We start from the raw sequence: 14079 nt of genomic DNA, 5'->3' as shown, positions 1-14079 counted from the left end.
TCTCAAGAAGTAGGACCCCAAGACTAAGGAATCCTCAAGGAGGCTAAACAAGAGGCTCTGCAGCTTTCACCTGACACCCTCTTCACAGGGGACTGAGGGCCCCACAAAGAACAACCCTTCTTCTGTGACCACTTAGATAATGTGGGAAGGGAAAGAAACCCTTACTAGTTAAGCAACTCTTGCATGCCTTCCTGGGGCAGTCACGTGATAAAGGTTCTTAGATCGTTGCATTAAGATAGGAAACATCATCCCATGTCTTTATTCTTCCAGAGTAGAGCTATTCAATAGAATTATAATGTGAGCCACATATGTAAGTTTAAATTTCCTAGTAGGCACACAAAAGGAGTAAAAAGGAACAGGTGAAATTAACTTAAATCAAATATTTAACTCAGCATATTTCAAGTGCTATAATTTCAACCTGTACTCATATAAAAATGAGTTACTTAACATTATTTTTTCATACTAAGTCTTCAAAAGCCAGTATTTAATTTACATCAGCAACTAGCCTGGGCTCAGTGGCTACCATATCAGAGAAGCTCCCATAATATCTGGTGCTTCCCCATCACAGCACTTCTCAAACTACACCACAACTGCCTGCTTCATGGTCTGCACGATCCACCAGACTAGAGTTCTGGGAGGCCAGGGATGGTGCAGTTCACTGATACCTTCCAGCTCAATGCTTGGCATGAATAAAATAGGCCCTTGATGAATATTTGCCAAGAAAGCAAGGAAGAGAGGAATTCAAGCTGTCATACCCAGTCAGTACAGGGAAGAGCTTGGGTTTGAAACTATGTCTCTGATGATAAAATACACCATCACCTCACTATATCATGCTACCTTCTAAACTTTAGGAAGTGTTAATGAAAAAAGCATAGTCTTTAATGCCAAACAGAATTGCATTCAAGCTTCAGCGAGGAGACCAGTCATGGGAAACTCACTACAGAGGTTATCAGAACAATTTTGTGTTAGTTACCCTACTTCTCTTAGCCCTAATTTCCTTACCTATAAAATAAGATGATAATATTTACCTCTCAGAGAACTGTGAAGAGGACATGTATCTTGCAAACATTAGACGTTCTATCAATGTTAGTTTCTTTTCCTTGTCTGATTAAATGGAAATAAAACATTCTTATCTGGCCAAGGTTTAATCACGTAGCAGCTTTGACCCTATCTAGAGAGGGGAAAGTAATGAAAAGCAAACCAAAATTTGACAAAGGGAGCCAGCTCCTACCATCTGCCTCCTTGTTTGTTCTTTAAAGAGCACCACAAAATGCAGATCCAGCCAGGGCAGCCCTGACTTGTGAGAGGGCTGGAGAGCCCCGTACTCTGCTGGCAGGTAGCTTACACACAGTGTGTCCTTCCGACCTTCGCCTCAGGAACTCTAGCATTTGCCCAGTGGAATCCACCTTCACTACCCTGAGACCTTGGGAGGCTGGAAACTAAGAAACACACCTGATACAGCAGCACAGGTAGAGAAGGGGGCCCAGGCAACGCTGAGAGAGTCAGTCAGGGGGCCTGACTTCTTGCTGGGTCTGACCCTCAGGGAAAGAAAAAGCTCCTTTTACCCAAGGTCCTGGCAGGAACCTAGGAAGAGGGACAGCTGGTGAATGCCAAACGGCCTTTGTCTTGATCAGAAAACGCTTATCAAAGTTAAACACTCCATCCTAGCTTAGCTCCTACCATCTCCCCTCCCCTTGCATGTGCCCACTCACCCAGAGTTGGGCCACCTGCATGCCTTGCTGGCACAGCTCCCTGCGTGCTGGGCCCCTCCTCCCATCTGCACTTGCCTGTAGGCCTTTGCTCTCCCAACCCTACAACCACCCTCCACAGGGAACACCGTGTGCGTATGTGTGCACGCACACACACACACTTACCCCATCTTTTTTCTACCCGTCCTTCTTTGCCTAAGTCTTCTCTACCTCTTTTCCGCCACCACCATGATCAATACACAGACACTCACTATGCCACTATCACAAACACACCACCTCCACTACCACACTCACACTCACATTTACCACCACCACTTAATATGCTTACTCCTATTAACACGCACACACTCAGGGTTGCAAAAAGTCGGACTTGACTGAGCAACTGAACAACACCCCCACACAAAGAGGCACATACACATCACAACTGACTGTACCACACACCTTCTGCTAGCCTCCCCACCCTTACACACTCACACAGAATAATGACCCACCTCGGAATGTTTGATCTCCCCAGTTCTGAAGACTGAAGAGTCATTCATACGCAAACACCTCTTATCTCCCCTACTTGACTATGAACCCTTGAGGACAGGATCTGTTTCTCTGTTTATTTCTGTAACCTGCACAGTACTTGGTTCATGGCTGAGACTCAGTGGTTATTTCTGAATGAATCAGTGAATCACTGTGGGTCTCTCTGGCCTAAGTGAGCTGATAGGGGAGAACTACCATGTAGGCCCTGGGGGCTGGGGGTTCTGTTTTTGGTGGCGGTCCTGCCTGATCCTGTTCCGCTGCCTCGGTTTCATTCCAAAGGAAATATTTGCTCTGGGAACACATAAAATGTGAATATGTTCTAATCTGTTGCAAAGATACACAAAGCCTTCAGTCTGACACTTAGCTCTCTGAGGGCACTTCAAAGAACTGTGAAAATAAAATGTCCAGGCAGGGAGCAGGAAAAGTGTAACTCTTTCCTCCCCAGAGAGAAGAGAAGATGAAGCCACGGTGGTAAATTCCCCTTGGAATAGCTCTCAATGAAACCTCTGGGTGTGTGTGGGAGGGGTGGTATCATCATCCTAGACATGATCGGTGATCAAGATTTTCTTTCCTATCATTCTGCAGATTCAGAAGTGCCTGTGATCTGAAACCACGCCAACACGCTCACACCAGAAACCTCTACTTGATGTCCATGGTGAGCTAACTGAGAAATCTACCTCCAAGGAATGTGTGGGAGTTGACCCAAACTCTCTCCAGCTCTCCGGTCTGCTGGAACTATCCTTCTGCCCACTCAAGCATCATGTGCCCTGTATCTGTGTACCTATATTTTAGCAAAGATGCAGCACAGTTGGAAACTGTTTTATTTTTTATCGGAAAAATAAAAAATTCCTCGTGGCAGAAAATTCGAAAGAGATCTTTGTAGTTTGTTTGTTTCCTACTAAGGAATTCTTAGAAGTTCAGAACCTTCCATAATAAGCTGTCATAGGATACAGTTGTTTCCGAATATGGCCTCAGGTTTGATTGCAGGGTTTTAAAGTGTCTGACCGAGGAATGCAATGTTTCAGTGTTCTGTTAGCCAGCCCTGTCCCTATTACAGCCTGGGAGGTGGGGGTGGGGAAGCACAGCATTGAACTATGAGTTATGGAAACCTAGTGTGTGCAAATTAAACCATTTATTAAACACCTGAAGAGAGATCATTTACGATTCCTGCAGTGGACTCTGAAAATATAACCCAGGATGTCCCCTTCATTTACAAGTCTTGTAAGTGTGAATCTTCTGGGTTGGGCTATCCTGGGGACAGGCATATCTATTTAGAATTCTGGGCTGATCATGCCTTAGCCACTCCTTAAGGCACAGCTCAGCCACCGTTTCCCTCCCCTTAGTTGGTGTTCAGATCCTCTCAACAAACTGCAGGTGAGCCATGATGGTGTCCTCATCCACCTCATTTTGTAAGTGGGGTATCTGAGACTCAGAGAGGCCAACCAACTTGCCTGAGATAGCCCAGCTCAAGTCAGAATTCCAATTTGCTGACCTTAAAGCTCCTTCCCCAGGGGACCACTTCACCAAGGGAGCCAGTCTGCACAAAAGCCAAGGTCTGCCTATTCCTACCAGTTGTTTTGCAAAGCAACTGCCATTTTCTACTCATTAAATTCTCTATCTTTTAATATATATAATACAATTTAAAAGCCACACAATATAACCTGATCAATTCAAAAGACTTTTTGAAAATCTCTATGTTTCTTTTGAAAACTGTCTTTCTTTTACATTCCCCCGTTACAAAGTGATGTGTTGACAACACCCCAATGCTCTGAGTCTTACTGCCTCTCCCAGGAGCCAGATGGATGCCTCTGACGCAGTCCTCCCTTTGCCTGACAGCTGTCATTCACAATGAAAGGGAGCCTTTGACCCTCATCTGAAATAAGCAACGAAGTCTAGCCAGATCTCCAACAGTCATATCTACACTAATGCATACACACACACACTGTTCATGGTAGTGCTGTTTTTAACTTCAAAAAACTGGAAACAGCCTAATATCCAACAGCAGGGAATTAAGCAAGTGTTATAGCCGTAAGAAGGTATATTAGACAAACCTTAAAAATGGAATTCATGGAGAGTGTTTAATTCCCTGGGGGACATGTCTATGATATAATGCAAGGCAAATGAAAAGTTATGTTTAAAAAATATCTCTAATATACAAAACAGACCTCCCCCCCAAAAAAAGACAGGGAAGAAATATGTTTAAATATCAACAGTATTCATTTATAGAATTATGGGTGCCTGTTCATTTTTGTCTTTTGTATTTTCCTAATTGTACACTATTGGAGAAGGAAATGGCAACCCACTCCAGTATTCTTGCCTGTAGAATCCCATAGACAGAGGAGCCTGGAGGGCTATAGTCCACGGGGTCACGAAGAGTTGGACACGACTGAAGTGATTTAGCATGTATGCATGCAATTGTACCATATGCGTATATAATGATTTTATAATCTGAAATGTTTTAAAAACTTTAAGAAGTCTAATTTCAAAAATTAAAAACTTGGAGGAAACTACAAAAATGTATTAAATATCTGAAAATTCTGATTGGAATTAGTCCATAAATTTTAAAAAATTTGAGTATCACGATAGATATGAATGCTTGCCTGTTAAAAAGAACAACTTCTACTTCCGATCCTACTCCCTTACAAGTAATAATGTACCAAGTCTTTTAAAATAACAAATGTAACAACATGCAGGATTCTGTTACTTGTCAACCGTGGACTTAGGTGGAAAATAGTTTGAACTGACCTCTACCATTCATGGTCAGGCTTGATGAAGGGCCGCTGGAAGAAATCCCTGGTGTGTGGGGGGCAGAAAGGAGGCAGGGGGGCAAGCAAGCATGTGCCTCCTCCCCAGCCTGGTGTGAGCTTAGTCACTTACTCACTGAAAGAATTTAGAACAGTTCTCCCTCCTCTCTGCCAGCCAGCAGAGTCAGAAAGCAGCAGCAGCAGCAGGACACGCTGGGTTGATGCCAATCATTCCGAGGCTCTCGGAACCCTAGCAGCCCACAGACAGCCTTCCCCATCCTGCCTGTGGACTCCGTCCTGTTTATTTGCACTTCGGGGTGATCTGACCTAGGATGAGAAGGCACCTAACAGATGCTTTGCTGACCTTATCTTTTCATCTGGAAGCAGCACAGTTTTTCTCTCACCTCTCTGCTCTGAGGCACTTCAAGCCACCCTTCACCCATTTTGATTGATCTTCTGCAGCTCTTTCCATTTGTCCCTCCCTTACTCCAGAACTTCCCTTGGTTCCCTCTTGCTCAAGGAATCAGATCCAGACTCCTCAGATCTCCAAGACACAGTCCCTACCCAACCCTCTCCAAACTCATCTTCCTCTGACCTCCACCTCCCCCACCCGCCCTACCACCCACCCCAGCATCCAGCCCAGCCCTCCCGTCTGGCAGGCTGCACATCAGTGGCCTTCCAAAGTCCCATCCAGTGGAAAGAAATGTTCCTTTACTAAAATAGAATAATGGAATCTTGTCCAAACTGTGCTCAAACACACAATTTTCCCCAATGTTAAGTTTTCTCCCATCAACTTCTGTTAAACCTTTGGCACCAGCAGCTCTGCCTAGCGCTAGTGAGAGCCTACAGATGGCAAAACGAAAAAACAAGTCCCTGGTGAAAATTCATGGAAAAGCCTCAGGAACAGCCCATCACATGTCTTTAACAGCTTGTTTATTTCACAGACATGTGCTCACGTTTGTGTTTTTATATGTACACGTAAAATAAATTTCCATTTTCTGCTAATAAAATTGTCATTGGTTCATGTGATAGAATTATGTATCACATACTTTTGTGATGACTTTTTTTTTTTAATCTTCATGGTCTGCTAGGAAAATTATGTTTGCTATGAGCCAGGACACTGGGTGACTTTACAAACCACTGCTTCGAATACACAATGCCCCTTTTCCAACATATCACACACACAGGCACATTTGTGCCTTTGTCATGCTATGATCTTTGAACCCCTCTGCACTCTGCAAGGTCCCATTCAAACAGCACAGCCTTCATGAAGGCTTTCTGCCCTGTCCTGAGATCCAACAGAACTCCTTTAGTTCCTCTAGAAATCCATGAAGAAGAAACACTAGACATCAGAGAAAAGTAGTTAAGAAAATACTAAGTGAAATCTACAAAAGAGGAAATAATATACTGAGAAGTAAAATGTTGGGAACTCTTTAATTTATTGAGGTCGTGAGGTAGGCGGGCAGACACTAAAAGCATCAGTAATCGTCACGAAAGGTTAGCACCTAGGGCCTGCATTCATACAGAGAAGAGGGGAGGGAGAAGATGTAGTATGTTTCCACTCTATGCCAGACATTGTTAGGTGCTTTTTGAATATTTATCCCTCCTCAGAAATCTTAAGGTTTGCATGATCCTCTCTATTCTACAAATGATAAGACTGTGTCTCAGCAAGGTTGAGGTTGCTCAAATTCACCCACTTAGCAAGTGGCAGAGCCATAAAGGACACCCAGGTCCACTGCCCACACCTACTAGGCACTGGGTATTCACTCATGCTCTCACTGAACAATCTAACAGCTCTGTGAGTCAGGAGTTGTGATTCCCATTTTTTCAAGGAGACTAGAGTACAGAGAATTGAAATGGTTTGATGACAGTCACGTAGTTATGATGGCGACCAGGGTTCTTGGCCTTTCCTAATCAATAGAAATTGACTAGCGATCAAACCTGGAGAAGGAAATGGCAACCCACTCCAGTATGTTTGCCTGGGGAATCCCATGGACAGAATCCCTGGTGGGCTATAGTCCATGGGGTTCCAAAGAGTCGGACACAACTGAGCAACTAATATTACTACTACTAGAAGTCAGACAAGAAATTCGACAAGGCTTGACTGGGGCCCCTGCTGCAGCAGAGGAGTAAAAACAAGTAGCAGGTTCCCTTGCTCGCTCCCTAACAGGGGCAAGCTGTTTCCTTACATGGGGTGAGGGTAGGGGCAGATTCAGGGATCAGGCCAGAGGTGTGGCCTAGGTGTTTTGCCCACCGCTTTGGTGATATTGAGTGCAGGGGGCATGCGCAGCACCCTGCTTTTGCTCCCAACATCCTGATTTTGCTCCCAGCTCTTTGGAAGTGGCAGGTGTGGGGGGGTGGGGGGGATGGGGTTGGTCTTTTTGTATCTTGCAGTCCAAAATTTGCCCCAACCGCGCATACACATAATTCTTTTTAGTCCCTTATGGTTTCTTTGTATGTTGTTGCTGTAGAAGACATTTGTCCAAGTGCAGGCATGGCAGCAAAGGGTCCCAGGTCCCAGCCGTGTCAGTTAGTAGTGATAGAGGTGAGCTAGGAAATGGGCATTTAACTTCATGTCCACCCTTGATTCACCAGGCAAAGAGTACAGGTATAACTTAGTAACTGCAAGTGAAGGCAATGAATCTGGGGAGCAGGGGGAGGTAATTTAACCCACTGAAAATCTTTGGATAAATCAAAAACTGCTTCCAGACAGGAGTCTATAGAGCTATTACCATATGGATTACCTCGTTACCATTTACATTTGCAAGGTGTACACACAGTTGTAAATGAATGCTGCCCGCATTCCAGTCAGGATGCGTGGGTTGGAAAGGGTAAAACATGGATTCCGTAAGGAGAAATTACGTCTTGTCTTTGAAGGAAATTTAACATACAGGGAGGAAGAGGAAAACCATATTTAGTTTTGATATCCTGCTGTGGCTGAGACTACCCTGTTGGGACAGGCCCTGAGGTCAGTTTCCAGTTCAAGATGAATATTCCTAGGTGGGAAGATCCAGATGAAACCCAGATAAATATCCAAAGCAATTAGGTTATGGAGAAAGGAGCAAGGAGAGCGAAGAAAGATTTCAAAAGCAGTTCAAGTCAAAGGGTACATGAAATCCTCCCAACCAGGATGCTACCTGGTAAAGGAAATTCCTCAGTGGTCAGGCTGAAATGTTCATCATTCTTGGCTGCCTAAAGGAGACAGACAAGGTGCCCTGGGGGTTTATCCCAGGAAGCTGGTCACACTGAGGCCTGAGGAGAAAAGGAAAGTGGTTCTTCCAAGCTGTTCAAGATTGCTGCCCCAGTGGGCAAGGGGGCGCCTGTCGGGGAGCATCTGGGTTGAATAAGTTGATAAGGATGTCAATTCCCCTCCTTCTACACAAGGCCTGGACTTCCAAAATACAAATGGGAGATTGGGGCATTCAGGAACTTGATTTGCTCTGGGTTGCTAAGGGCCAAGATAAGGCTCCCACCACGCTCCATGCCACCCTAGATCTGGATAATAGGAAACCCAGTGTCCCAGGGCCCAGGTGCTGCTGCTAAGAAAATGCAGCGCCTCCCTCAGCCCACACCCTGAGCCATCACAGAGCCCAGGTTATCCACTCCTCGTTCCTCGCCACCAAGTGGGCAGGCTGAAGCTGGCCACGCATGAAACAAATCCATGAAGAGAGGGTAACTCAGGCACCCCCTCTGTTGAGCAAGGGGTTTGCTCTGCAGTAGAGGTGGCTCAGTGGTAAAGAATCCAACTGCCAGCACTATTTATAATAGCTAGAACATGGAAGAAACCTAATTGTCAATCGACAGATGAATGGCTAAAGAAGTTGTGGTACATATACACAACAGAATATTACTCAGCCATAAAAAGGAATGCATTCGAGTCAGTTCTAATGAGGTGGATGAACCTAGAGCCTATTATACAGAGTGAAGTAAGTCAGAAAGAGAAAAACAAATATCATATAGTAACACATATATACGGAATATATGAAAGATGGTACCAAAGAATGTATTTGCAGGGCAGCAGTGGAGAAAGACATAGAGAACAGACTTATGGACATGGGGAGAGAGGTAGAGAGGGTGAGATGTATGGAGAGAGTAACATGGAAACTTACATTACCATATATAAAAGAGATAGCCAACAGGAATTTGCTGTATGTCTCAGGAAACTAAAACAGGGGCTCTATATCAACCTAGAGAGGTGGAAGATGGGAGGGAGATTCAAGAGGGAGAGGATATATGTATACCTATGGCTGATTCATGTAGAGGTTTGACAGAAAACAACAAAATTCTGTAAAGCAATTATCCTTCAATTAAAAAATAAATTAATTAAAAAAAGAATCCACCTGCCAATGCAGGAGCTGCAGGTTTGATCCCTGAGTTGGGAAGATCCCCTGGAGAAGGAAATGGCAACCCACTCCAGTATTCTTGCCTAGAATATCGTATGGACAGAGGAGTCTGGCAGGCTATATAGTCCATGGGGTCGCAAAGAGTCAGACATGACTGAGCACACTTACACAAGAAGTCACTCACACCTTCACATATTCATTCATTTTTAGTGACCTCCTGCCAAGTCACAGGTGCTGTGTTTGGGGCTGGGTAATTCACAGGCATCCAGGAGGGTCCCTATTAGAGGAATTTTTCCATTGGGCAACACAGACACACAGACAATGTGATTGATACATGCTCTCATGGAGGACAACACAGGAGAAGTCGTCTTTGTGCGCCTTTTGGTTGATATCTGAAAGCACCTATGTGTAGCCTGTGATTTCAAAATGTGAATGATACCCCCTTTAATGACTATATAAGATCCCTGATGCCCTGTCCCCAAGTACCCATCCTAGCTCCCCTCTCAGTCACATCTCCTCCCGGACCGAACATCTACAGTTTAGCTGCACCCGCCAGAGACCACCAGGCCTCCGCGTGTGTGCACTGTTCTCTCTGCCTCAAAGGCTCTTCCCTCTTCGCTCTGCCCAGCAAAGTTCTAGTAATTAATCACTCAAGGGTTGGCCCAAGTGTCAAGCCTCTCTGGTGCTTCCTTGACCCTAACAGGAAGTACTCACTGCTCCTTCGTTTGTATTCCCAGAATCCATTTACAGGCCTCAGTTACGACACCTGTAAACATTGTATAATAGCTATTTGTTCCTGTGCCTTTCACCCACCTCCCACCAGACTGGGAGCTCTTCTCAGCAGACAAGCCCCACGCCGAGGACACCGGTCACTCAATAAATGTTTATGGACGTGGAACTGAAGTTTACGGCTGGGTAAACTCCCGTGTGTCTTACCTTAATAAGGTAAGGGCCTATTAAAAGTGATAGTCCAGCCTTGTCTAACAGATGGGAAGTGCAGTTCACCTTCCACAGCCAAACACTCTGACCTACTTATTGCTGAGCCTCCATAGTGCTGGGGTCGGGGGCAGGGTGTAGGGGGGTGGGAAAGAGCAGGGGGCAGAAATACAGGGTGGTAAAGTCCAACTTGTGGGGTTTTTTTGTTTTTTTGTTTTGTTTTTAATTAGTTTATTTTCTATTTTTTAACTTTACAATATTGTATTTGTTCTTCCGTACATCAACATGAATCCACCATGGGTGCACATGTCCTCCCCCCCAGAACCCCCCCTCTACCCCCCCCATCCCTCCGGGCCATCCCGGTACACAAGCCCCGAGCACCCTTGTGTTTTTTAAAGGCTAAAATGCATATACTTAGGTATGATTGTCTAGGCAATAGAGCATATCTAGAAAGTGTTACTAGTGTAGAATTTTGGAGAAGGAGTACAGGCTAGGAGATGATGTGGGGAGTTTTCCATTCTGTACCTTTCTGTGATGCTGAGATTTGTCATGAGTCTCTGTCACTTTTCAAACAAATAAGACATGAAAATGAATCCTGTGACTATATCTTAAATGAACAATGAAAATTAGGTGGCAGTTTACCAAAGAACATACGCTAGAGTCTCACTGGAGTGTTCATGGGCTTCCTTGGTGGATCAGATGGTAAAAAAAAAAAAAAAAAAAAAAAATCTGCCTGCAATGCAGGAGGCCTGGGTTTGATCCCTGGATTGGAAAGATCCCCTGGAGAAGAGAATGGCAACCCACTCCAGTATTCTTGCCTGGAGAATTCCACAGATAGAAAATCCTGGCAGGCTATACAGTCCATGGGGTTGCAAAGAGTTGGATACAGCTGAGTGACTAACACACAGAGTGTTCACAGCAACGTCATTAATAGCAAAAAAAAAAAAAAAAACAACCCTGGAAACCACTCAAGTGTCCATTAACAGTGAAATGGAAAAATCAGTTATAATGTATTCATACAATGGGATACTATACAGCAAAGAGAATGAACAAAGCACAGTACACACTACAAAATTGATGACTTTTCCAAACATAATGTTGAAGAAAAGAAGCCAGTTACAAAAGATTATGTACTGTAGGATTCCACTTATATAATGTACAAAACCAGGCAAAATTGATCTGTGATGCTAGAAGCCAGGACAGTAGCTACCCTTGTCAGGGGCGGGGTTAAGTTAGTGACTAGAAGGGGATTGAGGGGGTCTTTTGGGAGGGGTGAGCTGAAATGTTTTGTAATCTGGGTACTAGATGCACAGAAGTGTTTGCTTTGTGAAAATTCATTAAGTTCCACACTTATGATCTGTGTACTTTCCTAAATGTACATTATACTTCAGTAAAAAGTAAACAAACACATGAAATAGGCCACAAATGAGATGCCTGAGCATTCCCTTACATCAAGCTGACAGTCCCCCTTGAGAGTCAGATGCTGAACTTCTAGCTTCCTAGATGTCCAGTTGATGGCATAGCAGTGGGAAATGGGATCTAAACCATGGTTCCCTAATGGTTTTATGAGCACCTGTGCACCAGGCAAGAGAAAGCCTGCGCACCTCCAAGACACAGAGCAGCCCCAGTTTCCTGGAAAGAGATGCTGTTCTCATACTTCGCCTTTCTAACCAAGTAGTTTGGCTTTTAAGGGCTTCCCAGGCTGCACTAGTGGTAAAGAACCCACCTGCCAGTGCAGGAGACTCAAGAGACATGGGTTCAATCCCCGGGTCGGGAAGAGAAGACCCAAGTGACTTAGCATGCGTGCACAGGCTTTTTGATGGGCAAGAAGGCAGAAAAGGGAGAGGAGCAGGGGTAAGGAGAGGTTTTCCGGTGGGCTCTGGTTTAAATGGAAGCTGTCTTACATCCCAGAGGTTAGGTGTCAGAGACAGACTATTAGTAAGAATCGAGATGGAGAAACATTAGCAGAGGCCATCTGTTAGTTGTCCAGTTGCTAAATCATGCCTGAATCTTTTACAAGTCCAGAGCCCATGGACTCTAGCCTGCCAGGCTCCTGTGTCCATTGGATTTCCCAGGCAAGAACACTGGAGTGTGTTTCCATTTTCTTTTCCAGGGGGTCTTCCTGACCCAGGGATTGAACCCATGTCTCCTACATTGCAGGAGGAGTCTTTACAACTGAGCCACCTGGGAAGCCCCAGAGGCCATCTACGTATTTTTATTTTTTTTATTATTATTATTTTTTTATCTACGTGTTTTTAAACACTCTGTTTGGCTTCAGGTGACAACAGGCAGGAAGACTGCTGGACACCCACTTTGAAGCCTTGGGATGGAATCCACACTGGGGGAGTATTTCACCTGCGGGCTCTATTACCAGTTAGGCACAGTTGATCTCTTTGTCCAACTCAAAATAAATACACCCCCCTCCACAGGCCTGACAGAGCCAGGGCGGGCACTCACAAAACGAGCCAAGAGCCGAAAACACCACCCTCCTCACCGCCCGCTCTCCGCTGCCATGGTGAAGCAGGTCCATGAGAGGATGTGCCTCTCAGCCCCTCATGTGCTCAGCCTGCTCACCCACCCAGCATGGGCAGAGCAGACTTAAGAGCCTGAAGTCTGAGCCCGCCCAAGCAAGGGTTAACATTTGGCCAAAGGAAACTCTCCATTAAGGGCGCAGAAAGAAGCAAAGGCGGACTCTGAAAGGTCAAAATAGTTTTTGTCAAGTCTACACATTCAAGTTCATTCACTTCCTCTTTGGAGGGGGCCCTTTTGCTCTACTCAGAACCCACGGGCACAGTTTCAAACTCCCTTGGGTTGCGGGTTTCCAAGGTCATGGTCCATCTGAGGCTGAAAATCATGGCAAATATGAGGAGTTGCTGGAAAAGCATGTTCTTAATGTACTGACAAGTTCTGACTGACAACCTATCATGGAAAAGGAGCAGGGAGACTCTAAAGATCAGACACGGGATTTCCCAGAAGCCCATCAACTTGAGGCTGCTTCACACAGGAACCCTTCATGGGCCTCAGAGGTACAGTAGGATGCTGATAGGTGACTGTCAGCTGCGTCCTGCATGGCCAGACTCAAGGGCCCAGGAGCCTCTGGAGCGACTGCAGGGCCCCCAGGGTGCAGTAAAGATCCTGCTGCTGGGCTGGACTCCTTTCTGAAGGCAACAGGAAGCCACAGGAAAGCTTCCAAAGATTTACACCCACTGTTTTGAGAAGGTTTGAGGCTTAAGGAAGAAATTCCCCAGTCATCAGGACATCTAAATATGACATGTGCCCCCAGGTTTTCTTGATAGTGGATGTTTTATAAAGTCCAAGAATTGACAGTTGGGAGAAGGAGGTAGGAGAGAGGGTGTCCTCGAGCTCAGAAAATGAGCCAGGAGAGGAATGAGGTGCCACTAGGCCATGGGTCACAGGGTCAGCCTGTTGGGTCAGAGGCCCTGCTTGCTCCTAAGTGTGAAGACTCAGACATCAGCTTTTAACTTCTTACTTTGTTTTCACATCTGCAAATTGGGTATGATCACCACATTTGAGAAGGAAAGGGAGCACTAAATGACCACATATGTGAAATGTCTTAGCACAGAGCCTGGCATCTAGGGCATCTTTAGTACAGGGAATTTCCAGTCTTTCTTCTGTGACTGATACAGACAAATTCTAACTGGCCCAGAATAACAATGGAGAAGTCTGCCTGGGATTGCTGGAGCACGTTCCTAAGGAAGCAGAGCAACTCTTGTGGGAGAGGCCAGGAAGCAGCCAGAGCCCCAAAGGCAAGATGAGGAAAACTGACAGAGTGGGAGATGGCTGGAGTGAAGACCGCAT

Source organism: Giraffa tippelskirchi, chromosome 2 (genome assembly GCF_054371585.1).
Source record: "Giraffa tippelskirchi isolate mGirTip1 chromosome 2, T2T-mGirTip1v1.2.pri, whole genome shotgun sequence".
Taxonomy (NCBI): Eukaryota; Metazoa; Chordata; class Mammalia; order Artiodactyla; family Giraffidae; genus Giraffa; species Giraffa tippelskirchi.
This window is presented reverse-complemented; position numbering follows the sequence as displayed.